Source organism: Bombina bombina, chromosome 12 (assembly GCF_027579735.1).
Source record: "Bombina bombina isolate aBomBom1 chromosome 12, aBomBom1.pri, whole genome shotgun sequence".
NCBI classification, from domain to species: domain Eukaryota; kingdom Metazoa; phylum Chordata; class Amphibia; order Anura; family Bombinatoridae; genus Bombina; species Bombina bombina.
Window position 1 is genome coordinate 36,256,933 of NC_069510.1, and position 11,198 is coordinate 36,268,130.

Sequence of the window (11,198 nt, forward strand, 5' to 3'; positions counted from 1 at the left end):
CCTGATAACATTATACAACACACATTTTAAACTGAATTTCCTATTATTATAATAATTGTTAAAATTACAATTTTATGTCCCCGTTAAAAGTTCAGGTATGGGACATCTGTGACACTTACCTTTTCATGGTCAATATATGACCACAGCCTGACCTACATGAGGGCACCATAAGATAAGGCAGCCATAAAATATTTATAGTTACCTGTATCATAACTTATTCTGGACTAGATAGTTACATATATACAGAAACTATATTTTTTTAACTTCATACCTGTATATTAAAATGATGAAATTAAATTATTTTAAGAATAAAAAATCGGCAAACATATTAGCTTATTAAATTCAATTGTTATATTAAATAGCCAAAGCATTATTCAATTGTAATATAATATAGTTGAAAAAAATTCTGCTAAAGACTTTCATTAGGCCTTACACAGTGTCAAATAACTATTCTAATTGTGCCCTTGAAGAAGTCAGGATAGGTTCCGGACGAAACGCGTAGGGATATCGTCAATTGTTGTTCGTATTCACTGACAGTTTGTACAGCCTGAGAGGTTTAGGCCTAAAGGGGGACGCTCCGGATCCTGTGTTCTACAATGACGTCAGACGCCGGCTTGTGTTCGGCGGTCCATTGCAAACTTGGACATATCTGCCTGTTGATTGGGACTCAGACTGCCACTGCCTTTGACTCTTGTCTGGAGATTTATTGTGCTTACTTAAGTTCTTTTTGCGCTTCTTGTACTCTTTTGCCCTAACAGTGTCAAAGTAGCCAGTATCTAAAAGGATACGACAACTAAAGTAACCAGGGCACATTTACAAGATATAGCTGACAATGGTCTGATACATATTCTGGGTAACCCAATAAGCATGTTATTTTAGCACAGTCATATTCAAGGACTTATAATGTAAACTAGTGCACTACTTATTGATTACTGCACAAATATACTGTACACCCAAGAAACCTCTGCTGGTTTCTTATATTTTGTACTTCAGCAAGTGAGTCTTTATGAAGATACCTTGGGGGCGGTCCTCTCTCTAATGCATCTTCTTGTAGATCTGCTGAATCATAGTGGACTTTGCATCTTAGAGGAATTACAGACAGTCAACGGCTAAAAGCATAATTGTAGGGAGCAGGAGAAACCCACATTTTTTCTTTCATGATTCAGATAGAGCACACAATTTTAAGCAACCATCTAATTTACTCCAATTTTCAATTTTTCTTCTTTTGTTTGGTATCTTTATTTGAAAAAGCAGGAATGTAAGCTTAGTAGCCGGCACATTTTTGGTTCAGAACCTGGGTAACACTTGCTGATTGGTGACTAAATGTAGCGCTACCCAGGGTTCTGAACCAAAAATGGATCTGGTACTAAGCTTACATTCCTGCTTTTTAAAATAAAGGTACCAAGAGAAAAAAGAAAAATTGATAATGTGAGTAAAATAGAACATGCTGTATCTGAATAATGAAAGAACAAAATTGGGTTTCATATCCCTTTAGTTACATCATGTTACCCTATAGCCTCCTGCTATTGATCATTTACCATAGCTCTTAGTTTATCTTTATTTTCAAGTTTAGAATCCATATTGGATCTGTTCATCACAGACTAGAGCTTGACAAAATACAGATGTCAGAACCCACAATTCCGGGGGCGGAGCCAGCCTGGGATCTGACTGGTCGCACTTTACTTCAGCTCCGCTTAAATAGTTTATAATTTCCCTCAAATTGACCGTCAACCCATCACAAATATACCACACAGACATCTCTGGATACTAAGAAGGGCTGGAGAAACTTGGGGACATTCAAAAATAATTATGAGGTGAAAAGAACAGCTGGATATTAGCCTGCCTAGTGATCAGCCTAACCGGGAGTTGCTGGCTCCTCTCCCACGTGGAGGCTAAGAAACATGGCTTCTGACTGGGAGTGTAGCGTACAATCCTTGCTATGTGCCCACTTTCAAAAATTGGAGCGTGAACTAACCCTGGCATTTTCGTCTATCAGCAGCAATTTGTCATCCAAATACACTCTGCAAGGCTTACCAACATCCAAATTTTTACAGCCTGCACCTAAAGAGCCTCAGACAGCCGCAAGAAGATCACTACGCCCCAACGCCAGCTCTTAGAGCTTCAGGTTGGTCTGATACAGATAGCCGCAGCCACGCAAGTAATTTTAAGCCCTTACATAATGTTAGAGTGCAGGGTGGAACTCAGCAAGCACCTATATGGTCTAGTCGCACTACGGAGGGAGAAGTGTCTGACCGCTTACCGGATAACAGCATGGACTCTGAGGTATGTGAGAACCGACTGTTACCTACATTGAGCGGATTATTCCAGCCAGTGCCTCAGCATGAGCAGTTCAAGTGTGATGTCTATACTGCTACCGAGCCCTCCTTCATGAAGGAATGGCTTGCAGAGTGTGAGACTAGCCCTGCGCACCTTCAGATTATGCCTGTCTTTCCTAAAACTGTGCAGAGGGAGTTGTGGGACACGGGAGAAGCCTTTGCAAAGTTGATCTCATACAAAATGATACCAGCCTTTACTTCAAGGCGTCCTAAGCTGTGCATGTTGTAAAATGCTCTTGGGCTCTCACAACAACTCAGCCAGCGTGAAGAACTTGCTTTAAAACTCCCCAGAATCGGAATGGGATAAAGTAACTTTACATCCAATCTACAAGAGGACTTTGCATAAAGTTTTTTAAAGCTTGCTCATACTAGCACGTTTTCTTCTTTTTTTTTTATTATTATCTTGCAGTTTTGCATGAGATTGGGACACTAGACTCTTTGTTTCCTTATATAAATACGTGAGTTTGTTTATTGCAACACGTTTTGTCGGATGGCTGATTTGACATACACAGTATGCCACTTGCTTTGTTGGAACTTCCCTATCAGAGTCTCTTTCAGGTCTGCAGCTAAGTGTACTATCTTGCAAACACGGATAACTCCAGCGTAGGACCATTTAAATAACCATGCTGGGGACATGGAACAGTCTATAACATGGACTTATCTAGCTCTTAATTTAACTGATTTTCCTGCCGATGGGCATAGGGCCCGTGCCCTGGTGCAGGATCTCATAATGTAGCATTGTTTTATACAAACTGATTTCGAAGGTCCAGCTATTTTCTGTGTTTCTATGTTGAATGTTTTCTGTGTCCCTTTATATCCTTGTTGACAGTTGCTGCAAAAATGTAACCTCTTATTTTATTTACTTCATTAAGAGCTTAGAGAAATTTTTCTATGCATATATAACTCCAGCTTCTTTAAAAAAAAAATTCCCTTCAAGTAAAAGTATAGCTAATTTTTATATATACTTTTAACCCCTATAATAACCCACACAAATTGCGCGGTTATAGAATCAAACTTAACATTTATGTTGCTCCAATAATAAGATGTAATTGCTAGATTTCACCACTAGAGGGGAGTCTTGGCTTGCTTACAAAGAAGGCCAAATATATCTATATTTACGTTGCAAGACATTGTTATAATTGCTGTGCTCCTTGCTATGTTTGGATTACAATGACAGTAGTAGATTAAGGTATTTAATTGACTCAGAACCAGGCTATTGTTTAGCAAGGCTAATGTAGTTCCATTACCTATTTTTGTGGGTATATTTACTCTGTGCCTTTCAATATTCTTAATACAAGTAAAGACTTTATTTTTGTACTCTGTCTGCCCTTTGGCTTTTCACAAGGTCTTTTCACTTATAAATTAGAGCTCTGTGTTTGGTAACACTTTATTTTTATGAATATTGGGCCCATGCCCGGCAGCGGATCTACTATTCACACTATATGGCTTATTTTAATTTTAATACCTCCTTTTCCATCACATCTGCTAATATGCCCTGGTGTTACATTTGTACTTGACTATATATACCTTTAAAGGGACAGTCTACACCAGAATTTGTATTGTTTTAAAAGATAGATAATCCCTTTATTGCCCATTCCCCAGTTTTGCACAACTAACACATTTATATTAATATACTTTTAACCTCTGTGATTATCTTGTATCTAAGCCTCTGCAAACTGCCCCTTTATTTCAGTTCTTTTGACAGACTTGCAGTTTAGCCAATCAGTGCCTGCTCCCAGATAACTTCACGTGCACGAGCACAGTGTTATCTATATGAAATATGTGAACTAACACCCTCTAGTGGTGAAAAACTGTTAAAATGCATTCTGAAAAGAGGTGGCCTTCAAGGTCTAAGAAATTAGCATATGAACCTCCTAGGTTAAGCTTTCAAGTAAGAATACCAAGAGAACAAAGCAAAATTGGTGATAAAAGTAAATTGGAAAATTGTTTAAAATTACATGCTCTATCTGAATCATGAAAGTTTATTTTGGCCTAGACTGTCCCTTTAAATATTACATTTTTTTCTGTATTGCTTGCTTAGCAGCTGGGACCTGAGTAAGGTTATTATGTAAAATTATGTCTGTCTGTTGGATCATTCTCTTCCTTCCTTCTGCGTTCTAATCAAGAGGTTTCTACATGCTATACCTCTGCTGCAAGGTTATACATATATGTCCTACCCCCCCATCGTATAAGGAAATTGTTTGCTGTTTTGTTTGCACTTTTGTTTAACTAAGCGGGGCTAGCCTACTACCTCTCTAATTATTAACTTTGACCATTGCTTTGCCTGACTACTCTGCTGCTGAATCCTTAAACCTGCTTAAAGGGACATTGACCATTGCTTTGCCTGACCACTCTAACGGATCAACCTCTGCCTGCTTTAAAGTGACACAGATCTCTGTTTTACCTGACCACTCTAACGGATCAACCTCTGCCTGATTTAAAGTGATACAGACCTCTGCTTTTCCGACCACTCTAACGGATCAACCTCTGCCTGCTTTAAAGTGACACAGATCTCTGTTTTACCTGACCACTCTAACGGATCAACCTCTGCCTGCTTTAAAGTGATACTGACCTCTGCTTTTCATGACCACTCTAACGGATCAACCTCTGCCTGCTTTAAAGTGATACTGACCTCTGCTTTTCATGACCACTCTAACGGATCAACCTCTGCCTGCTTTAAAGGGATACAAACCTCTGCTTTTCATGACCACTCTAACGGATCAACCTCTGCCTGCTTTAAAGTGATACTGACCTCTGCTTTGCCTGACCACTCTAACGGATCATCCGCTGCCTGCTTTAAAGTGATACTGACCTCTGCTTTGCCTGACCACTCTAACGGATCATCCGCTGCCTGCTTTAAAGTGATACTGACCTCTGCTTTGCCTGACCACTCTAACGGATCATCCGCTGCCTGCTTTAAAGTGATACTGACCTCTGCTTTGCCTGACCACTCTAACGGATCATCCACAGCCTGCTTTAAAGTGATACTGACCTCTGCTTTGCCTGACCACTCTAACGGATCATCCGCTGCCTGCTTTAAAGTGATACTGACCTCTGCTTTGCCTGACCACTCTAACGGATCATCCGCTGCCTGCTTTAAAGTGATACAGACCTCTGCTTTGCATGACCACTCTAACGGATCAACCTCTGCCTGCTTTAAAGTGATACGGACCTCTGCTTTGCCTGTCCACTCTAACGGATCAACCTCTGCCTGCTTTAAAGTGATACTAACCTCTGCTTTGCATGACCACTCTAAAGGATCAACCTCTGCCTGCTTTAAAGTGATACTGACCCCTGTTTTACCTGACCACTCTAACGGATCAACCTCTGCCTGCTTTAAAGTGATACTGACCTCTGCTTTGCCTGACCACTCTAACGGATCAACCTCTGCCTGCTTTAAAGTGATACGGACCTCTGCTTTGCCTGACCACTCTAACGGATCAACCTCTGCCTGCTTTAAAGTGATACTGACCTCTGCTTTGCCTGACCACTCTAACGGATCATCCGCTGCCTGCTTTAAAGTGATACTGACCTCTGCTTTGCCTGTCCACTCTAACGGATCAACCTCTGCCTGCTTTAAAGTGATACAGACCTCTGCTTTTCATGACCACTAACGGATCAACCTCTGCCTGCTTTAAAGTGATACAGACCTCTGCTTTTCATGACCACTCTAACGGATCAACCTCTGCCTGCTTTAAAGTGATACTGACCTCTGCTTTGCCTGACCACTCTAACGGATCATCCGCTGCCTGCTTTAAAGTGATACTGACCTCTGCTTTGCCTGACCACTCTAACGGATCATCCGCTGCCTGCTTTAAAGTGATACAGACCTCTGCTTTGCCTGACCACTCTAACGGATCAACCTCTGCCTGCTTTAAAGTGATACTAACCTCTGCTTTGCCTGACCACTCTAACGGATCAACCTCTGCCTGCTTTAAAGTGATACTAACCTCTGCTTTGCATGACTACTCTAACGGATCATCCGCTGCCTGCTTTAAAGTGATACAGACCTCTGCTTTGCCTGACCACTCTAACGGATCATCCGCTGCCTGCTTTAAAGTGATACTGACCTCTGCTTTGCATGACCACTCTAACGGATCATCCTCTGCCTGCTTTAAAGTGATACTGACCTCTGCTTTGCCTGACCACTCTAACGGATCATCCGCTGCCTGCTTTAAAGTGATACAGACCTCTGCTTTGCCTGACCACTCTAACGGATCAACCTCTGCCTGCTTTAAAGTGATACTAACCTCTGCTTTGCCTGACCACTCTAACGGATCAACCTCTGCCTGGTTTAAAGTGATACTAACCTCTGCTTTGCATGACTACTCTAACGGATCATCCGCTGCCTGCTTTAAAGTGATACAGACCTCTGCTTTGCCTGACCACTCTAACGGATCATCCTCTGCCTGCTTTAAAGTGATAGAGACCTCTGCTTTGCCTGACCACTCTAACGGATCAACCTCTGCCTGCTTTAAAGTGATACAGACCTCTGCTTTTCATGACCACTCTAACGGATCAACCTCTGCCTGCTTTAAAGTGATACAGACCTCTGCTTTTCATGACCACTCTAACGGATCAACCTCTGCCTGCTTTAAAGTGATACTGACCTCTGCTTTGCCTGACCACTCTAACGGATCAACCTCTGCCTGCTTTAAAGTGATACAGACCTCTGCTTTGCCTGACCACTCTAACCGATCAACCTCTGCCTGCTTTAAAGTGATACTGACCTCTGCTTTGCCTGACCACTCTAACGGATCATCCGCTGCCTGCTTTAAAGTGATACTAACCTCTGCTTTGCATGACCACTCTAACGGATCAACCTCTGCCTGCTTTAAAGTGATACTAACCTCTGCTTTACCTGACCACTCTAACGGATCAACCTCTGCCTGCTTTAAAGTGATACTAACCTCTGCTTTGCATGACCACTCTAACGGATCAACCTCTGCCTGCTTTAAAGTGATACGGACCTCTGCTTTGCATGACCACTCTAACGGATCATCCGCTGCCTGCTTTAAAGGGATACAGACCTCTGCTTTGCATGACCACTCTAATGGATCAACGTCTGCCTGCTTTAAAGTGATACTGACCTCTGCTTTGCCTGACCATTCTAACGGATCAACCTCTGCCTGCTTTAAAGTGATACTGACCTCTGCTTTGCCTGACCACTCAAATGGATCAACCTCTGCCTACTTTAAAGTGATACTGACCTCTGCTTTTTCCTGACCACTCTAATGGATCAACCTCTGCCTGCTTTAAAGTTATACTGACCTCTGCTTTGCCTGACCACTCTAACGGATCATCCGCTGCCTGCTTTAAAGTGATACTAACCTCTGCTTTGCCTGACCACTCTAACAGATCATCCTCTGCCTGCTTTAAAGTGATACAGACCTCTGCTTTGCCTGACCACTCTAACGGATCAACCTCTTCCTGCTTTAAAGTGATACTGACCTCTGCTTTGCCTGACCACTCTAACGGATCAACCTCTGCCTGCTTTAAAGTGATACTGACCTCTGCTTTGCCTGACCACTCTAACGGATCATCCGCTGCCTGCTTTAAAGTGATACTGACCTCTGCTTTGCCTTACTACTCTAACGGATCATCCGCTGCCTGCTTTAAAGTGATACTGACCTCTGCTTTGCCTGACCACTCTAATGGATCAACCTCTGCCTGCTTTAACGTGATACTGACCTCTGCTTTGCCTGACCACTCTAACGGATCAACCTCTGCCTGCTTTAAAGTAATACTAACCTCTGCTTTGCCTGATCACTCTAACAGATCAACCTCTGCCTGCTTTAAAGTGATACTGACCTCTGCTTTGCCTGATCACTCTAACAGATCAACCTCTGCCTGCTTTAAAGTGATACTAACCTCTGCTTTGCATGACCACTATAACGGATCAACCTCTGCCTGCTTTAAAGTGATACTGGCCTCTGCTTTGCCTGACCACTCTAACGGATCAACCTCTGCCTGCTTTAAAGTGATACTAACCTTTGCTTTGCATGACCACTCTATAACGGATCAACCTCTGCCTGCTTTAAAGTGATACAGACCTCTGCTTTGCCTGACCACTCTAACGGATCATCCGCTTCCTGCTTTAAAGTGATACTGACCTCTGCTTTGCCTGACCACTCTAACGGATCATCCTCTGCCTGCTTTAAAGTGATACTGACCTCTGTTTTGCCTGACCACTCTAACGGATCAACCTTTGCCTGCTTTAAAGTGATACTGACCTCTGCTTTGCCTGACCACTCTAACGGATCATCCGCTGCCTGCTTTAAAGTGATACTGACCTCTGCTTTGCCTGACCACTCTAACGGATCATCCGCTTCCTGCTTTAAAGTGATACTGACCTCTGCTTTGCCTGACCACTCTAACGGATCATCCGCTTCCTGCTTTAAAGTGATAATGACCTCTGCTTTGCCTGACCACTCTAACGGATCATCCGCTTCCTGCTTTAAAGTGATAATGACCTCTGCTTTGCCTGACCACTCTAACGGATCATCCGCTGCCTGCTTTAAAGTGATACTGACCTCTGCTTTGCATGACCACTCTAACGGATCATCCCCTGCCTGCTTTAAAGTGATACTGACTTCTGCTTTGCCTGACCACTCTAACGGATCATCCGCTGCCTTCTTTAAAGTGATACTGACCTCTGCTTTGCCTGACCACTCTAACGGATCATCCGCTTCCTGCTTTAAAGTGATAATGACCTCTGCTTTGCATGACCACTCTAACGGATCATCCTCTGCCTGCTTTAAAGTGATACAGACCTCTGCTTTGCCTGACCACTCTAACGGATCATCCGCTTCCTGCTTTAAAGTGATACTGACCTCTGCTTTGCCTGACCACTCTAACGGATCATCCGCTTCCTGCTTTAAAGTGATAATGACCTCTGCTTTGCCTGACCACTCTAACAAAATATCCTCAGTCTGCTTTTTAGTTTCTGTACTTTGTACTCCTACTTCTCATCAAGAAACTGTTCCGTGACCCTGCATCATCTGTGAGTTCTCAGTTTTTCTTTTCCTGCATACTAACTGTGTTTTCTCTCAGTGTGCTAGTGTGTGTGTCAATTATCACTCTAGCAGTTGGGCCTAATCCTGGCCTGACTCTTTATGGCTGACATATATATTATATATACAATACCTTACTTACTTTATGTTGTAAAATATCGCTCTAAGTAACATCAAGGTTGAGTTTTGTTTTGTTCAGAAACACTTATTTGTACATAGTATTATGGGTTGTAAACCTTTGCTCTGAATAATGCCTAGGCTGAGTCTTGTTTTGTTTTCAGAAACACTTGCTTGTATCAGATAAGACAAACGCATTGTAAACTTGCAACAATCTATGTACTGCGTACTATTTCTATGTGTATTTGTAATGTTTATCTTAATACCTCAATAAAAAAAAAAATGGATGACTTGGCTGATATATTTTTCTATAGCAACACAACAGAAATATCTTACAATTACAAGGTGTTTACTGTTCCTTTAAATGTGTTGGATAGAACATGACAATCTAAATAACTTTCACCTAAATTACGAGTTTTGAGCGCTATAGGGAAATTAACGAACGCAACAAAAGTGGTGTTATTTAATCCCCTATAGCGCAGCCATTACAAGTTTTTTAAAACCCGGCTTGTGCATGCGATATGGAGTTTTTAAGTTCCATACCGCACCAAAAACGAGCGCTGTTTTGACGTGCTCGTGCATGCTTTCCCCATAGATATCAATGAGGAGAGTGGGTCAGAAAAAGTCTAACACCTGCGATCGCGGAAAGAAAATCTCCGTAACGCAGCCCCTTTGATGTTTATGTGGAAAGAAAACTAACGTGTAAACCTAACACCCTAACATAAATCCTACATCTAAACACCCCTAATCTGCTGCCCCCGACATCGCCGACGCCTGCCTACAGTTATTAACCCCTAATCTGCCGCTCCTGATATCGCCGCCACCTAAATAAAGCTATTAACCCCTAATCTGCCGCTCCCGATATCGCTGGTCATTATTTGTAAAAGTAACACAGAATTTTTTAAAACGTAATCAGAATTTTTAAAATCACTGATCTAAATCTAAATTTATTAAAATATAAAAGAGAAAATGAAAGGATTAAATGCAATAATGATGAAATGACCCAATCTGAAATGCATAGCACAAAGTGTAAATGTAACAAAACTCTAATATCATGCAGTGCTATATTGCACTGGGCTTGTGTCTCCTTCACATACATAAATGAAAGAGATCTCGCAGTGCTGGAGAGTTCCGCCCTTTTTCTTTTGTGCATTCAGTGACTTCAGCCCTCATGAAGTCTAAGCTACAATTTCTCTCCAATCTGCAGAATCCTTTCAATATCAGGGCCTGGGTTTTAAAGCGCTAGTAGCTCATAGAATAATATCTTTAATTAGCAGTGATGTAGCCATAATCCCTGCACAATTATTCTACCCATTACAGAACATTGCTGAAATAGCATATGAAATAACCACCAGTTGCAGGAGTGTGAAAATTTAATTCACATATGTGTAAAGTAGAACAATTCTCAACAGGAATAAAATGTAAAGTCAGTGCATATGGTTACTACTTAAAGGGACATGAAACCCAAACATTTTATTTTGTGATTGAGATAGAGAGGCCCATTTATCAAGCTCCGAATGGAGCTTGAAGGGCTGTGTTTCTGGCGAGTCTTCAGACTCGCCAGAAACAGCAGTTATGAAGCAGCGGTCTAAAGAGCACTGCTCCATAGCCCTGTCCGTCTGCTCTGATGAGGCGGACAGGAATCGCCACAATTAAACCCGATCGAGTACGACGATCGGGTTGATTGACACCCCCCTGCTGGTGGCCGATTGGCCGTGAGTCAGCAGGGGGC

The 11,198-nt window shown here is 42.1% G+C and overlaps 1 protein-coding gene across 1 annotated transcript in view; it reads right to left on the minus strand.

The window, feature by feature from the left end:
* Positions 1–10,821: 10,821 nt before the first annotated feature.
* LOC128643189 (ficolin-2-like) overlaps positions 10,822–11,198 on the minus strand; it is a 56,731-nt gene continuing 56,354 nt past the window's right edge. Inside the window, exon 8 of the mRNA XM_053696163.1 lies at positions 10,822–11,198. This exon is cut by the window's right edge and continues 819 nt beyond it. The gene's annotated coding sequence lies outside the window, so the exon portion shown is untranslated.